The sequence below is a fragment of the Mustela lutreola genome, chromosome 12 (genome assembly GCF_030435805.1).
Source record: "Mustela lutreola isolate mMusLut2 chromosome 12, mMusLut2.pri, whole genome shotgun sequence".
Classification (NCBI taxonomy): domain Eukaryota; kingdom Metazoa; phylum Chordata; class Mammalia; order Carnivora; family Mustelidae; genus Mustela; species Mustela lutreola.
The window spans coordinates 10514104-10522291 of record NC_081301.1 but is presented as its reverse complement, the minus strand read 5'-3'; the positions used below and the strand labels follow the sequence as shown (position 1 = coordinate 10522291).

The window sequence follows — 8188 nt, the reverse complement described above, 5'->3', positions numbered from 1 at the left end:
GGAGATAGCTGTGTATCAGCCGTTATCACAGGATCAGCAAAGCATAAAAAGCTTATGAGATGCTTCTCTCTGGGCAGGAAGAGCCATGATACCCACCAGCTAACATAGCATTCCTTACAGCGGCCTCTTAGCCTTCCCAGACCTTCCGGCCCGGGAGCATGGCGTCTCACTCTTCACCAAACCTTCTCAGGAAGAACACGATCTCCTGTGACTACCACAATCCTGCAGAGGGGGCCAACTGCCCCCATTTTACAGATGAACACACTGAAGTCCAGAAGAAAGAAGTAGATTGCCTGAACTTGCACTACTGAGTTTTCAAGTCTCAAAAGAACCCAGGCCTGGGTTCCTTCAACAGCCTTTAGAGATACCTGGAGCTGGGGGAGAAAAAAAAAAATGAACCCCAAAGCCACACCTCACAAATGAACTTGGGGGCCATTTGAGAAATTTCTCTTCTTTGCATCTCCAGTATTTTCTGCTTTGCTTGTCTCTCAGCCAGACTGTAAGTCCCCGAGAGTCAGAGCTAAGGCCAAAACTTCTGGTTGGTACACAGAGCGAGTGCTAACTTAATGGGAATTACATGCAAATATTTTAGAATACTATGCACTCATAAAAAAGAAAGTAGCTCTTAACGTAGTGGTAGGAAGTGGTCTCCAAGAAGTGAAGAAAACACAAGGTGTAGAGCAGTGTGGATCAGTTATCATTTGTACAAAAAATGAGAAAACACACACACACACACACATATATATACACACCCACACAAAACACACTCTGTCTGGGAACAGAGAGTGTTTGGCAATCCTCGTTGCCTCCAGGGGAAAGAAGGAGGTGGCTGGTGGGGAAAAGAAACATTTCCCCCACGTATCTTTCTGGCACCTTTTGAATTTTGAACTGTGGGTAACAGCCCTTCAGAAAATAAATGCTTTAAAACTTAAAATCGCTCAAAACGAGGTATGCCATTTTAAAAAGTGAACTGTCTGAGGGCAGGGGGGGAGGAATGGCTCCCTGCGTTCCTGGTTAGTTGATTTCCAAATGGGTAGTTGATTTCCCAGCATTCATTGGGCAACAGGAAACCCTAGAAGGTCAAAGTTGATGGGACTTTGAGAGATCCTGTCCTCACTTTGCCAGCTGGGGAACTGGCCCAGGATCACAGAGGGAGCACATGGCAGAGCTGGGGTGGGAGAGAGGGAGTCCTGACACACAGACCTGACTCCTTCCGCAGCCAGCTGGGATTGCTGCTCTTGGGAAGCTCTGTCATCTTGTGGTTGAATACATAGCCATCAGGATGTGAAGACCCCTCAGACGAGAGGCCCTCATTCTGTATTGATTAGAATGTAAAAATTGAAACCCCCAGTACAGAGGCTTTGCACACAGCCAGGGTGATGCTAACGTTGATTACCCAAACCAAGGTACTTTTGGATTGAAAAGGATGCTCTTCATAACAATGTCGCCCAGACAATAAGCAAAAATGAGACTTCCTGGGAAAACTGAGACTGTCCCCCCCCACAAAAATCCCTACCATCGGGACACTGGCAAGAAGACCTTTTGTCCAAAGGGTCTGGTCTGATTCTAGTCTTTCATGCCTCCTCTCGTCTCCCACTGCTTCCTTTCCAAATACTGACGACAATGGCAAACCAGGGTTCAAATCCTAGCTGTGTTCAAACCACATTACTACTCTGAGCCCCCGCTTCTCCATCTGTGAAACAGAAAGCATGACCCCCGTCTTGAGGGCTGCTGGGAGAATGAAATGTCTCACACGGAGCTGGGTGCAGAGACTGTGCTGGCAGTAGTAGCTTCTCTTCCTCTAATGCAGAGAAATAATGAAACGACACAGGCCTAATCCCGAAACTCTTGGTGGTGAACAGAGAGAGCCTTTCTCCCAGACTAGATTCACAAATGCCCCTGTGGGAGGAAGTGTCAGGCAGCACACTCAGGGACATGTTGATTCTAATTCTGGGAGTCAGTTTGTGAAGCACTTCTTCGAGGTGACTCATTTGGGGACTCGCTGAAAAATCCTTTGAGTTAAAAACAAAAGTTGAATGGGGCTCCGGTTGCACCCTTTCCCCTCTACCCCCTACCTGACCAGGGTAGTGGGGGTAGTGCAGGGAATCTGGAGGGTCTCTGGGCTAAATTTGACCTGATTCCCCCCCCCCCCCTCAGCATATCACCTGGGGCTGGGACCAAGCCAGAGGGAAGGAAGTGGGTGAGGAAAACAGTGAACACTCCACCCTGCCAGCTCCTGAATTATAGCCCAAGAGGGCAGGAAGGGGGTGGAGGTGAACAAGCTTTCTTTATCCCCCTAACACTTAGCCTTAGTGTCAGCTTGCCTATAGTCAGACCCATCCCTGCTGATTGCAGAGATGTGTACTGTGACCTGGGGCACGTTGCTTGACCTCTCTGAGCCTCAGTTTCCTAACTGGAAAATGAGGATATCAGGAGCACCTGCTAAAGGGGCTCCATGAGGTTGGGTTAGGGCTTTGCAAACTGCAGTGGTCCCAGTGCTTTTCCTCCTGGTGGTCTGGCACTATTCTCAAAGTTTCCGTCAAAGGGGAATTTCAGGTTCTTGCTCTGGAGCTTACCAGGACTGTTCTTGGAACCTGGGGCCTGTCCTACATACAGAAGACCTCTCATCACTTTCCCTCTGCTCAAATGTCACCTCATCAGAGAGGCCTTCTTCCAGCACCCTCTATGAAAAAGCACCCCTGGGCTTTCCTATCCCTTCCCTGTTTTATTTTCTCGACCAAACTTCTTAACCTCAACCATGGCAGATATTTGCAATTGCTTCCCCACATGCCCCACCCCCAGTCTGAAGCCCCAAGAGAGTCAGGGCTATATTTTGTTCACAAGCATATCCCAGTGCCTAGAATAGCACGTGATCCATATATGGTGCTCATAGATGTGTGTCAGGGATTGAATGAAGAAACTGATTTTGCTGCATTGATATGGTAAATATCACTGATCTGATAGTCACACTGCAACACGGTCTCAGAACTTTTATATTTATTTCTGTTACTTTTTGCCATGCTTATTTCTTACAGCTGTCTCTTCAGTCTCTCTGGTATTTACTGTAATGCATATCATGCGAAGTGAGATTGTAAGCAGGTCCCCAGCGAAACCGCTAACCAATGTGCAAAATGACCCGTTCTGTCCCTGTTGGTTTGTGGAAGGTCTGGGACTGGGCTGGGTCCTCTGGGCCAGCTGCTTCCCCACCTGTCTGCTCTTACACAGCAGCCCAGAGCTATGCTGTTCAGGAGGTAGGACTGCCTAGATTAGGCGCACAGGCACTGGAATTAGACGGTCTGTGGTCGAGCTACATGCTCAACCACTTATTAACTGGGTGACTTTGAGCAAGAGAATTTGTTTCTCTTAGCTTCTGTTCTAAGCCTCCTTTGTCCCATCTGTAAAATGGGCATGAAGGTAGCATAAGACCTCCTTCAGAGAATGGCTGTGCAGTTGTGAGGCTGGCACACAGTGGGTATTCAGTTGGCGTCATTATCGTTATGGATCACACCCAGGCAGAGTGCTGGGGTAACTGCTCCGTGCTCAGCGGTCAGTGTCCCTCCCTGGTTCCAGTCTTTTTGGGGGAACACAATACAGTTCTTGCCTGAGGAGGAGAAGCAGTCAGTGTGGAAACAGGAACTGTGTGAACCAGGCACGGCCCTTCTTGGGGGAGGGGGTGGGTGTCTGTTCCCTTAAGAAGTGCACCAGGGAACTGAGCAGGCAGCTTTTGGGGCCTTACGTGGGGCCTCTGTCTCCTTAGAGGGGGTCTTAAGCATTCATTAGTAGAGCCTTCCAGAAACTTTTGCACATTGGCTTTTACTGTCTTGGGGTCCACAGGATTTGGGGGGTTCCAGATGAGGAGACGCTGGCACTTTGAGGGCAAGGAGCCGCACCTTCACCACCATGTGGAGATAGACCTGGAGCCTACTTCTGAATGTGTGTTTGCATTCAGTAGGCACATAATAAGCGCTAGCTGACTGGCCAGTGTGACCAGGACCGAGAATGGAGCAATGTTAGTAGATGGGTCCCCAAGGAAGCGGGGGAGGGGTCCACGAAGTTCGCTGACCTCAGACCCTAATCCTAAATCTCTAGAACCTGAGAAGGGGGGAGGGGAGTCTGCTGGGCCTGACTCGCCCTGAGAGTATGGGCCTCAGTTTCCCCGTCTTTGAAATGGAGGGCTCGGCTGGTCGAATCACTCGCGGTCTGAGGGGCTCCGGGGCGCGGAAGGCTCCCAGCGCCGTGCGGTAGCCGCGGGGCGCCCCCCGGGCCAGCGTGGCGGCAGCGCGCACGAGCGCAGGGGGCGGCGCGGCCCCGCGGTGGGGAGGGGCGGGAACGCGCGCGGGCCCGCGCAGGCGGCGGCGGAACCCAGCGGACGGGCGTGCGGCCGCGGCGCCGCCGACTCGTGTGGGACCCTCCGCTCCGGCCGGCCGCCCGCCGGGCCGCGCGCCGCTCCTCCCGCCAGCGGCCGAGCCGCCCGCGCTTCGGTGAGTGGCCTGGGACCGGGGCCCGGCAGGGTCGGAACGGGGAAGGGGCGGGGGCCCGACGGCGGGGCGGTCACCCCCAACCGGGGTGACGGGGGTGCGCGTGCGCGCGCGCGCGGCCGCGACTCGGCGGGGGGACAGCGGGCGGGGGTGCACGCGGGAGGCCGGGGCGCGAGTGAACCAGCGAGTCTCAGCGTGTCGGCGGCCGTGCGTCCGAGCGTGCGTGGGCGGCGTGTCTGTGTGTCCCTCGGGGTGTGCGCCTGGGGGAGTGTGCGTGCTGGGGCGGACACGGTGCGTGTGCACGTCGGAGGGTCTGGGTTGGGTGACTTGCGGTGAATGTGTGCGGGGGACACGGGCATGGCTCCCCTGTAGCCATTTATTGTTTACTATTTGCCGGGGAGTGTGCCAAGGACTTCACGTGGGATCCCATTTTTGTGAAGGAGTTGTGTGGGTTCAGGGAGTATGTGTGCACACGTGGGTGAGCATTCACAAGTGATTTGTGTGTGCATTAGTGAGCTTGCGAGGACAAAAGTGTCTGTGTACGCCACGAAATAGTATTTTGTGTCCAGGAGTGTGTGAGTGTGTTTACTATGGAGGGTGAGGGTCCCCCCCCCCTTGCACCCACCAGGAGTCTTGTAGGATGTGTCCGCCCCTGGCCCCCATGCCAGGGAGCCCATGGACAGAAGTAGGCTGGGGGTGGGCACCCAGTGGGTGCTGGGCCTTGTGTGGTGACTGAGGGCGGAGGTCAGACCCGCAGAGCTAGGCTGGGCTTGGCAGAGTAGGGGAGGCCTTGGAGCCAGGCCTTGGTGGGGCCAACTGGCAGGACCCAGGATGCTCATGCTGGGCTGGGGCTCTGGTGGGCCTAGCAGAGCTACTTGGCCTGGTACTAGAGGACTTGTGTTCAGTTCTTCCTAAATACCCCTCTGGGTCTCTTGGGTTTGTTCTTGCCCCTCTCTGGCGCTGGCAGATTATAACCTTTCCCCCAGGCCTTTGGGGTTGACAAGGTCCTGACCCTGGGAAGCCCAAGGGTCCCAGGACACTTGTCTGTGTATTGGAGGGTCTCTCCCTCTCTGCCTGCTCTGCTAAGTAGATAGATATTAATCTGATTTATTCATTTGTTGAGCCTGGGCTTCGAGCATGAGCCCTCAGGACAGTAACAAATTGATCACAGCAGGCTTGGGACACCAGTTTCCAAAGTCTGTCCTGCAGCTTTGACGGGCCGTTTTTTGGGGGGGCTTTATAAATGTCGAAAATCTCTGCTGTTGAAAGTCTTCATTGCTTTAAGGGCAACTTTAGAAACACTGAGCTCCCTTGTTCGCCCTGAATTTTCAAAACTCAGCTTGTCTTTCTGCGGGGAAAATGTCGTGCGCAGGCAAATCTTGGAGGCACATTTAAAAACCGTGGTGTTAATGGAAGAAGAATTTCATTGAAAGGGACGCGCAGAGCCGGCTGGAAGCGTCTGTTCCCAACGCAGCAGCTTCCCGAAAAGTTCGTCTTCTTTTAGCAAACAAAACCTGGAAGGAAACAAAAAAGATCCACATTCTTTTTCTTTTTTGTCCTAAAAAAATGAAACACACACACACACACACAAAATACCTTCTGGGTTTGCTGGAAATGCTGCCTCTCCTCTCCCCTCAAGGCCGGGCCCTCCCTCCATCCCCCACCCCCAAATAAAATATGCCTGTGGGGAGCTGTGAATGAGTCACTCCCTGGCAGAGAGCCCCACGGGCAAACATTTGGGAAGGTTCTTGCCTAACTTCCCAGAAGAAAAGGCCCAGGATTTAAAATGGTCCCTGTGGTTTGTCAGCCTCTGCCGTCCTGTCTACTTCGGAAATGACTAAAAAGTAGTTTCTGTATTCAGAAAATAAAGTCTCAAACTGAAGCAGTGGCCCAGGTTGGTCTGGGCTTTGGGCCATTCAGATTGTTCAGGTTTCAAGAATGGAAGCTCCTGGCTTTGGGTTGGGGGTAGGGGGGTGGGCATTTCCAGTGGCCCTGAGCACGGAGGGAGCAGGGAAAGGGGATGACGGGAAGGCACGTTTAGGGAGGACCTACTGTGCAGAGAGACAGAGAGATCCAGCCTGGGACTTCTGAAAAGAGGTTGAGGCAGAGTCCTGTCACCTGCTTGACTTCAAACCTGTCCTCTGCACCAGGGATGTGACCCTTGTCTCCTGAAGGTGCACCGATGGGGTGCCCAGTGCTTTCATTCACACCTGCTCCTTTAATCTGCCCCATGAGGTAGGGGGTTGTCATCTCCATTTTACAGATGATGTAACTGAGGCTCAGAGAGATGAAATGCGAGGCATGGTTTCATGAAAGTAGCCCACACCTAATGGCCACCATTTATCAAAGGTATGCTGTGTGCCAGGCATGGTGCCAAAAGCTTTAAGGGCCTTCATTCATTCAGTCCACTCAGCCACACGCAGATGGGAGCTGTCATGACGCCCATTTTACAGGTGAGGAAACTGGGGACACGGAGAGGTGAAGTCATGCACCAGAGGTCACGGACTGCTACGCGTTTGGCCCTGGGATTGAACTCAGACTTGTCTGAGCAGAGCCCGCACTGTCTTCCCACAGGACCTGGAAAATCATGGTCCCTGTTTTCCAGGTTCTTCTGGGGCTGGGCTCCTCGCCAGGCTCCCAGCTTGGGGGAGAGGCCTTCCCGAAGGGGCTGCTCTCCTTCCTTGTCCTCTCCTGCCCCTCTGCTGTGGACAACCCACACCCAGGGCCGGGACTGTCAGCTTAGAAAGGGCTCACAGTTCACATTTTTTTCTTTCCTCATGAAGTGCCAGAGATTGGTTTCAGAAGGGAAGTGTCAAAACAATCGTCAAAAGGAGAAGAATATCCCCTTCCTCTTCTCTGGTCAGACCAAGCAAGGGAGTTAGAGCAGCGAGGGAGGAAGACCCTGGTGAGTCATCCAAGATGAAATGCGGGTTGGCATCTCCAGGCCTGTGCGGGGAGGAGCCCGCTGGAGCACTGCCCTCAGGAAGCGCCCAGTGTGTTCCAACCCTTGGCGATGGCAAGTTACCCCTGGACTCCCCGTTCTGAACATCTGACAACAGGATCATTTCTACATAGGTTTCTTGTCACTCGCTGTTCTGGCCGTGTGCCTGTCTCTCTGCCTCATTCATTTCCTTTCTTATCACGGGCTTCAAGACGCGGTTCCCGAAAGGAATGTAGTGTTTGAGGACTGTGCGGTTTGGGGGTGTGCGGGCAGCCCCTGCAAGGGTCCTTTGATGTTGGAAGGAAAAGGTATTTCTCTCCCAAGTACGCTCTGCGAATTGATGAACATTTGCAAATTGCTTTGAGATGCGTTAATTTAAGGTGTGAAATAATAGATCTTGTGCGAAGGCTCAGCCACGTTTCTGGCATTGATGGATTTCTCTCCCGTCTGGCCTGTGATTTGGGGAGGTAAAAATAGTCCTTGTTTCTACATTTTTTCATCTTTATTTATTTATTTATTTATTTCTGCTGATGTCATTCTTCTGAAGCGGTGTGTACATCAGCATGGACCTTCCCTTGGCTGTCACTGCGGATGGTTGCCAATATGCTGGTCACCAGGATGTGCAAGGGTCCTGGGGAGCAAGGGTGCTCCTGGGGTATGTGTAGGGAGGTCATCTGGGGTGGTCTCCCCCTGGGTGTGTGAAATTGCTTTGAAACGAATGGGAGGTAGATGGCCAGGATTCACCAAAGAGCCTCAGTGGATTTTTTGG

The 8188-nt window shown here is 52.8% G+C and overlaps 1 protein-coding gene across 1 annotated transcript in view; it reads left to right on the top strand.

Annotated features, from left to right (window-relative positions):
- The first annotated feature begins 4347 nt into the window (after nt 1-4347).
- NEK6 (NIMA related kinase 6) overlaps nt 4348-8188 on the top strand; it is an 81454-nt gene continuing 77613 nt past the window's right edge. Inside the window, exon 1 of the mRNA XM_059143012.1 lies at nt 4348-4481. The gene's annotated coding sequence lies outside the window, so the exon portion shown is untranslated. The remainder of the gene's footprint in view (nt 4482-8188) is intronic.